Here is a 9,896-nt window from a genome sequence, read left to right on the forward strand (position 1 = left end):
GCCTTAAACAAGCCCCACGTGCGTGGTATGACCACCTTACCGAGTTGCTACAAGATCGTGGATTTGAAGTAGGACAAATCGATCCCACTCTTTTTACTAAGAAGGTCAAAGGGGAGTTGTTTGTATGCCAACTATATGTTGATGACATTATCTTTGGTTCTCCTAACAAAGCTTTCAATGAGGAATTTGCCGCTCTCATGACCTCCAAGTTCAAGATGTCTTCGATGGGAGAGTTGAAGTTCTTCCTTGGTTTTGACATCAAACAAAGAAGAGAAGGAACCTTCATCAACCAAGCCAAATACACTCAATACATGCTTAAACGGTTCAAGCTAAGCGATGTCAAGCCGGCTTCTACACCAATGCCTACCAAGTGCCAACTCGACATCGATCCCAATGGTAAAGCGGTGGATCAAAAGGTATATCGCTCCATGATTGGCTCCTTGCTTTACCTTTGTGCATCTAGACCGGATATCATGTTGAGTGTGGGGATGTGTGCACGTTTTCAAGCCGCACCAAAGGAAAGTCACTTTGTGGTGGTCAAGCGAATCTTTCGATATTTGGCTCATACCTCAAACTTTGGCTTATGGTACCCAAGAGGAGCAAACTTCAAGCTTGAAGGCTTCACGGATTCCGATTGGGCGGGAGACAAAGTGGATAGGAAGTCCACTTCCGGAGGATGCCAATTTCTTGGTTGCTCTTTGGTAAGTTGGTCTCCCAAGAAGCAAAGTTGTGTGTCTCTCTCGTCCACCGAAGCGGAGTATGTGGCGGTCGGTAGTTGTTGTGCTCAACTCCTATGGATGAGGCAAGCTTTAAAGGAGTACGGTGTCATTTGTGACAAAGTGCCTCTTTGGTGTGATAATGAAAGTGCCATCAAGATTTCTCTCAACCCGGTGCAACACTTCAAGACGAAGCACATTGAGATTCGGTATCACTTCATCCGGGATCACATTAGGCGAGGGGAGATCGAGCTCAAGTATGTCAACACTCATGATAACCTTGCAAATATTTTCACGAAGCCCTTGGATGAAGCAAGATTTCGCGAGTTAAGGCATGAGCTAAATATCATTGATTTGAGCAATGTGACTTGAACCCGTGCACCCCCCACCACACTCAATTTGTTGTCTAGTTTAGGTGTAGGCATGGACATAGGGGGAGTGTTGTTCTCTCAATGAACTCTCCCTCCCCCCATTATGCATAAAACGATCAACTCTTTCACATTAGCCATTTTTGATGGTACTTGTGCTTCAAAGACGAGTTTTGGTCATGGGCCCAAGGATAATTCTTCGCGGTGCCATACCAATTGACTCAAACATAGGTGGCTCCGGCCACCGCCCTCTCTTGAGAGAGGCCTGAGCTCGCTCTTATTTTTGTTGTTTGCTTTGAAGGAGTGGGTTCCGGTTCGTGGTTTCAAGTGTGTTGTCTTGTTGGTCTTTCTCTTGTCTTTGCCTTCCCGTTCTTCTCGGTGTGTTTGCATTTTTTTTGTTTGTCTAGAAGCATTTTTTGGTTGCTGGCGGTACTACCGCCGCTGGCGAGCGGTACTACCGCTCCAAGCGGTACTACTGCCCTCTAGCGCGGTACTACCGCTGAGAGGCGCGGGCGGGGGTTATATCGGGGCAGGGGGAGTTTCTTCTCCCCCATACCCATTCGCACGCCCCCTCGCCTGTTCCTCTCTCTCTCCAGCAACCGGCGCCGCAGGAGGGCTCCGGCGGATCTCCCTCTCCGGGCCGTCCCTCTCCATTCCCTTCGGTGGAGTCGATCCCCACCTTGTCCTCTTGCCATGGATGCCGGTATTGCCCCCGTTCTCTTGTTCTTTTTTGTCTAGGTTTCCAATCTAGCATCTTAGGGGCAATAGCAGTTGCATCTCTAGATTTTTGTCCAGATCTAGGCTTGAGTAGGATGGAGAATGCTTCTAGACTGTGTGGATTAGTGTTTGGTTGGAGTATTTTTGAATTTGGTAGGACGGAAGTACCGGATCTGACCACGGTAGTAGGAAACTGTTGTTTCCCCGCCTCGAGCGGTACTACTGCTCTCCCCGAGCGGTACTACCGCTGTGAGCGGTACTACCGCCCTCTAGAGCGGCACTACCGCTTGGAGCGGTACTACCCCTCAAGGGTCACGGTACTACCGCCCTCTACCAGATTCCATCATACTCCTACCTCTCAGTGATCCTCTTTGTTCGTGTTTGTGGCTTATGCTTGTTCTTTCTGGTTGTTTGCGTGTTTTGTGTGTGTGGTTCCAGGTGATGAGGTTCCTGAGCATCAGGCTCGTCGTGTCAACCCCGGTCGTGCTTCGTCCAAGAGCTACCGCACCACTAAGCCTGCCGGAGGATCTTCTAGTGCTCCACCTCCTCCCCAACTGCAGAAGAAGCCTGGGGTCAAGCCAAAGCAAAGCAAAACCGTGCCAGAAATGCCGCCCAAGGAGTTCTGGGCAAGGCGCCGCCGCAACTCGTATGAGGTAGATCAAGATCCCACTTTGGTCAACCGTCCGTTCTAGAACAGGTTCCAGTTTGCCATCTATTTTGATGTCCTCAAAGCCAAGAAGAATCTCTATGTCAACGTGCACTCCATCGACACCGAGCATATGGAGAATGATCCTGACTACTTTGGTGAAGCTCTTCAGATGTGCACTCAGCTGAACATTCTCGGGATCATGCAATTCAACAAGGACTATGATGCTGATATTGTGGCCCAATTCTATGCCACGGTTCACCTTGGGACCGATGAGAACAGGACTCTGACTTGGATGACAAATGGCAAGTTGCTGTCAGTCAAGTGGAAAGCTTTCATGCAGTTGATTGGGGTGGAAGATCTTGGACTTGAGTCTGCTGTCGGCTTTCGCCCCCACCGTCGAGCCAATGCCACTCACAAGCAAGCTCTGTGGCCCTACTGCACTCTGAGGATCAACCATGAGACGAAGAAGGAGACCTATGAGCTGTCTGCCTATGTGGACATTCTTCACCGTATCTTCAGAGAAACTCTTTTCCCTCGCATCGGGAATCTGGACCAGGTTCACTCTTATCTCGTGGACATGCTTCTCTTCTGTCAGCGGGAGAAGGGGCAGAGCACCGGAGAGTCCTTGGATATCTCTCATGTTATGTGGTCTGAGCTGGTTTCTGCTATCTCCGAGCGCAAGTGCCCGATTTATGGTCCGTTCATTATGCTGCTCATTGAGAAGGCCTGGGATCGTGTCTATCCCAAGGTGGTGCTGGAGATTGGAGACTTGGTTTCTCACGATGTCAAGCGTCTAAGGAAGAAGGATAACTGGGGCACTCAGGCCCCTAGGACTGGAGTTCCTTCATCTGCTGCTGCCATGGAGACTGAGGAGGATTTTGGGGCTGAGGCTGAGGATGAAGATGATGACTACTTGCCTTCTGAGGCAGAGCCCTCTTGGGCTAAGAAGCTCAAGTCTAAGATGAAGAAGCTGTTCTGCATGGAGGCTCACGGTCAGTACATGACTCATGTGGCTGAGAAGAAAGCTCGAGGTCGTCACAAGGAGCTCATGCGTCAGTTGGGTGCTACAGTCAAGAGTGGATCTGAGGACCAGCTTACTGAGGAGGAGGAGTGGATTCAGCAGCACTGCCCGTGGACCGATTCTGAGGCCGAGCACTTCCAGACTGACGACGGTGGTGCCGATAATTCTGCTGGGCTCTGATGCGTGTGTCCCTCATTTGCTCTCACCTGGGGCCGTAGCAGCACTCCCTCTCCTTTTTGGTGTCTCGATGCCAAAGGGGGAGAGAGCTTAGGGATTTGCAAGTTGTGTCTTTCGTCTCTTATTCGTGTGTCCTGTTCGTGTTTTCCTCGCATCTGCTTTGGTTGGTTTGTCTGTGAGACCTAAGTTCGAGTGAGACTTAAGTACGAGTCATATGGTGTGAGACATATGCTACCTTACCTTTCTAGTATCAGTATCTATGTCTATCTAGCTTATGAGCTGCGTGTTTTTCCTGTTATATCATCTATGCTGCTCTCATACACCATGCGTAGATTGTTGGTCTCTAAAATGTAGAGGCAGCTTTGATCCTAGTATGTATGCTGTGCAGTCCAAAGCACTTATCTAAATAGCACACATCTAGGGGGAGCCCATCTACATGTTAGGACCATGGGGTTTGTATGCTTACTCTATATCGTGTTTATGCAAATCCCGTATTTTCATCAATCCACCAAAAAGAGGGAGATTGTTAGGGCATATTTATCGTTTTGGTGATTGATGACAATGCTTTTGCGGACTAATCATGTGCGTTAAGTTCTTTCAGAGAATCATCCATTGGCACGAGACGATTTCCTCCCCTCGGTGTTTTATTCAAGACGGTGTAGCTCCTGCGTTTCGTTGTTGGTGGACTAGTTTCGTAGGAGTCACCGTACTATTAAGAGGGGATCTGCTTTGGTAAGACTAGGGTGGAATCAACACATACACATCCTTATCACACCCATCGTCTTCCTTTTGCATCTTTGGAGCTGCACTTCTCTTCCGTACCTGCTTCGCCCTGTGCCAGCGGTAGTACCGCGGTCTACAGCGGTAGTACCACCGAAGCCCCCCCAGCGGTAGTACCGCTCTCCAAAGCGGTAGTACCGCTCGCGGGCTTCGGCCGTAGTACCGCAGTAGCACCGCGCCTACTGCCGCCTCGATTCGAGACGGTGTTTTCTCGTGTCGGGTTTTGCGGCACTAGAAGCGGTAGTAGAAGTGGTAGTACCGCTCCGAGCGGTAGTACCGCTCTACTCCCGTGGTAGTACCGCTCTGGGGCCAGTGGCCTGACTTCCTCTTCAGTGCGGTAGTACCGCTAGGTAGGGAGCGGTAGTACCGCTCTCAGCGGTAGTACCGCCCTTCCCTAGCGGTAGTACCGCCCTGTGCGGGGCTGCTCAGTGGGGTAACGGTTGGATGTGTTCCCCCACTATATAAAGGGGTCTTCTTCCTCCTAGTTGACCTACCTCTTTCCCCCAAAGCTCCATTGTTGCTCCAAGCTCCATTTTCGCCCGATCTCTCTCCCTAGCCAATCAAACTTGTTGATTTGCTCGGGATTGGTTGAGAAGGCCCAGATCTACACTTCCACCAAGAGAAATTTGATTCCCCCCACTTATCCATAGTGGATCTTGTTACTCTTGGATGTTGAGCACCCTAGACGGTTGAGGTCACCTCGAAGCCATACTCCATTGTGGTGAAGCTTCATGGTGTTGTTGGGAGCCTCCAATTGCTGTGGAGATTGCCCCAATCTTGTTTGTAAAGGTCCGGTTGCCGCCTTCAAGGGCTCCAATAGTGGAATCACGGCATCTCGCATTGTGTGAGGGCGTGAGTAGATTACGGTGGCCCTAGTGGCTTCTTGGGGAGCATTGTGCCTCCACACCGCTCTAACGGAGACGTACTTACCCTTAAAAGGAAGGAACTTCGGTAACACATCCTCGACTCCACCGGCTCCACTCTTGGTTATATTGTCCCTTTACTTTTGCAAGCTTACTCGAGTTATATCCATTGCTTGCTTGCATGCTCATTGTCTTTGCATCATATAGGTTGTCCACGTAGTTGCACATCTAGACAACCTATTTCATTGCAAGTTTTAATTTGTTAAAGAGAAGTATAAAAATTGATAGTTGCCTATTCACCCCCCCCTCTAGTCAACCATATCGATCATTTCACCAAGCATGTCGAAACTCTAGTAGACAACTTGAGGCTCACATTTGATAACCTTCGAACATATGACATCAAGCTTAACCCGGAAAAATGCGTTTTCGGCGTACCAGCCGGAAAGCTCTTGGGCTTCATTGTATCCGGTAGAGGAATTGAAGCAAACCAAGCCAAGATCCGAGCTCTGTCACAACTGGACATTCCAAAGGACCTCAAACAAATACAAAAATTGACTGGATGCGTGGCGGCTCTAAGCCGCTTTATCTCCCGCTTGAGAGAAAAGGCATTACCCCTTTATCGCCTCCTCTGGCGCACCGAACACTTCGAGTGGACGGATGCCGCCATGGCCGGACTCGAAGAAATAAAAGCCATATTGGCAACAAACCCGGTCCTGGCCACGCCTAATATCGGCGAACCAATGCTATTATACATTGCAGCAACTTATCAAGTTGTAAGCGCAGTGCTCATCATCGAACGAGAAACGGATGGACACAAATCCCCCCTTCAAAAACCATTTTACTACATGTCCACTGTCCTCACTCCATGCAAGTCACGGTACCCGCATTATCAAAAGATAGCGCACGCGGTGTTTATGGCATCCCGGAAGCTGCGACACTACTTTCAAGAGTGTTCGATAACAATAGCCTCCGAAGTACCTCTTAACGATATTATAAACAACCGCGACACGACGGGCCAGATTGCCAAATGGGCCATTGAGCTCCTCCCATTCGACATAACCTATAAGCCACGGCGAGCTATCAAGTCGCAAGTTTTGGCCGACTTCGTCTCCGAATGGACTGAAGCCGAACTCCCTAAAGAGTACGGCACATATTCCAACTGGATCATGCACTTCGATGGCTCCAAAATGTTAGCTGGTCTAGGGGCTGGCGTCGTTCTGACGTCCCCAACAGGAGATACAGTTCAATATGTACTCTAGATAATGTATACGGACTCCAACAATGCAGCCGAATACGAGGCCCTTCTACCTGGTCTCCGGATGGCAGTCTCCATGGGCATCCAACGCCTAGAGGTGCGTGGGGATTCGAACCTCGCGATATCCCAAATAAATGGAGACTTTGATGCCAAGGATCCGAAAATGGCAGCTTATCGCAACGCCGTCCTAAAAATGTCAGCTCGGTTCAAGGGGCTCGAATTTCACCATATAGCCCGGGAAAACAATCAGGCAACAGACGTCTTGGCACGCATCGGTGCAAAGCGCGATGCAGTCCCCCCCCAACATTTTCTTGGAGAGGCTATTCAAGCCATCCGTATCATGGGAAGGGGAATCCGGAAATAACAGCCCGGACCCAACCGCACCGCCCGAGACTGAACATTCTGACACAACGGGAGGCTCTGCCAACGAAGTAACATCCTCAACCCACGTAATAATGGCAGTCATTGCCCCATGAACAGAACCATTCCTAGCCTACCTAACTAGGCAGGAACTTCCCGACAACCAAAACGAGGCACGCTGCATAGTGCGGCGATCTAAAGCCTATAAAGTCCATGAAGGAGAGCTTTATAAGAAAAGCACCACCGGAGTCCTTCAAAGGTGTATCTCCGAAGAGGAAGGGCGGAATCTTCTGGCTGAAATTCATGCCGGACTCGGCGGGCACCACACCGCAGCCCGGGCCCTTGTAAGCAAGGCCTTCCGCACAGGATTTTATTGGCCGACGGCCCGGGCAGATGCTCAGGACTTAGTCCAACGATGCGTCGGTTGCCAACTCTTTGCTAACCAAAGCCATATGCCACCCACCGCCCTCCAAACTATACCCATCACCTGGCCCTTCGTGGTCTGGGGGCTTGACATGGTTGGACCCCTTAAAGGAGGAACCCACAAGCAAAAATACCTACTGGTCATGGTGGACAAATTCACCAAATGGATTGAGGCCAAGCCTGTTAAGACGGCCGAATCCGGACCGGTGATAGACTTCATATCAGGGGGCGTACACCGCTACAGCGTCCCCCACAACATCATCACCGATAATGGCACAAACTTTACGGCCGACGAGGTCAAACTCTGGTGCAAAAACATGGGCATCAAGCTCGACTACACTTCAGTCTATCACCCACAAACTAACGGTCAAGTCGAGCGAGCAAATGGTCTAATCATGAGCGGCATCAAACCCAGATTAGTGCGGCCCCTCAAGGAATCTAACACGCACTGGGTAGAGGAGCTCGACTCCGTACTCTGGGGACTGTGGACCACGCCGAATCACACCACCGGATTCACACCATTCTTTATGGTATACGGCGCAGAGGCAGTTCTGCCCTGCAACATAATTCATGACTCACCTCGCGTGCGCATTTACAAAGAAAGAGAAGCCGAACTCGATCGGCAGGACAGTTTGGACCGGCCTTTAACTGGTGAATTATGACTCACCTCGCGTCATATGCATGTCCGGATCCACTCCGGCGCCATCTGCAATGTTATTGTCAGATTTGCACACATGCCGCACTTCACAGCATACTTATCTTTCGAAGCATATATTACCAGAGGGGGTCTCCTTGGCCTCCCCTGTCGCGGCTAGTGCGGCCTCAAGTTGGGCTTTGCACTCTTCCAGCTCCTGGGACAGTTGGGTATTCTTTTCTATAAGATCCTGCATAACAAATGATCCTTAAATCAGTTATTCTAACCGCTTCAAGTCTCGGGGGCTACTGACATATATAACCATCAAATTTTCTCACCCGTATGTATTTTACATACTGCTCTGTGGCTCTGGCTAGACCATTTTGAGCGGCACAGAGGTACGCATCTCCCGTATTGAAGGCATCCAATGCCTCTTGGGAGAAACAAGCGTCACGAAGAACTGTCCGGCGACGCATGTGGTTCATGGCACTCTCCACCTCGGAATTGGTGGCATATAGCCCATCCACATCCTCTATTGGAGGAGCGTCCGGTGCATGCCTCGTGTTCGCCTCCGCTTCCGGACCCAGCCTTGGAGCCTGGCTGGTGGAGGCGCGATTGGCAACCTCTCCGGATATAGTCCGGCGAGCGCTCTTTTTCCTGAAGAGAGCACGAGCATCAGTATGCCTTGAGGGAATAAAACCTGGGAATAAAATGGCACGCCATACCGTTGCGCCGGCGTCTCAATCTGGACCGTGCTTCTTTTCAGCCTGCTGGGCATTAATGCCCCTTGTTGGCTAGCCACCACAGGCTCGGCCCTCCGCCTCAAGGACTTCCCCTGCAAAAATGCCATTGGTATTCGGTGATCGAAATAAGCACGGATGGATCATCTTAAAAGTACTGGGACTTCGGTCTCGGTTACTTGTGAGGCTGGAAGTAGTCCGGGATAATCGGCCGTAATGGCCACTAAGGTGTTGTCCTTGCTTAATTGATGAAACACCCCATCGATCAGCTCCACAGATAAGTCCGGGTCCTGTTGGGAGTCTGGGTCGAAGGACCGTTCCGGGTTCTCGGGTTGTGGAGGAGGGCTGTTTATGTCCTTTACAGCCTGGCGTCGCTCCTGCGTTGAAATTGCTAGACTGAATACTTAACTATGGGAATATGAAACGGATGGGCGAGTGAAAGTGTCCGCTTACCCAGCTTGGAGGATTGTACATAGAAAATCCGCCCCGTGGGTTGACGCGTAGGAATTCCTCCTCTTCTCCCTTGTACAAAGCGGACAAGATCTTTATTAGAGCGGCAACCGATTCCGGCCCCTTACGGCCAAACCGGGTGGCGTCGTCCTCCCCGTTGAAATTCCACATGGGGTGGCCTCTATACTGAAGCGGCTGCACCCCCCACATAATGCATGTAGCCATGACCTCGATCATGGTCAGTCCGGAATGAGCTAACAATCTTATCCGGCTCATCAGGTAAAGGATGTCCTTGCCATTTTCCTTCTGAGGGCTCCGTGGACGCCAGCTTAGGCGCTTCTTCAAAGGAGCATTATCGAACTCAGGGAGGCCGATCCGAACAGGGTCCGGCAGGGGGGCATCTTCTATATAAAACCGAAGGCCAGTTTTCGGACGCCTTCTTTGGGGTTCCGGATAGATATCCGGTCCCGGCGATGCGCCATAGTTCGGCTCCGCCCACTTGATATATCGACCCCTCCTAAGAACGGGGCACAAGGCAGAACAGCTTCTTCCACAGCGCGAAATGAGCCTCGATGCCCAAAAACAGCTCGCAAAGGGCTACGAAGCCCGCAATATGCAATATGGAGGCAGGCGTAAGGTTGTGCAACTGGAGGCCATAGAAATCCAGGAGCCCCCGGAGAAACGGGTGAATTGGAAATCCAAGCCCTCTTATCAAATAAGGGACAAGGCATACCCGCTCTCCT

The sequence above is a fragment of the Triticum dicoccoides genome, chromosome 5B, assembly GCF_002162155.2.
Source record: "Triticum dicoccoides isolate Atlit2015 ecotype Zavitan chromosome 5B, WEW_v2.0, whole genome shotgun sequence".
Lineage (NCBI taxonomy): Eukaryota > Viridiplantae > Streptophyta > Magnoliopsida > Poales > Poaceae > Triticum > Triticum dicoccoides.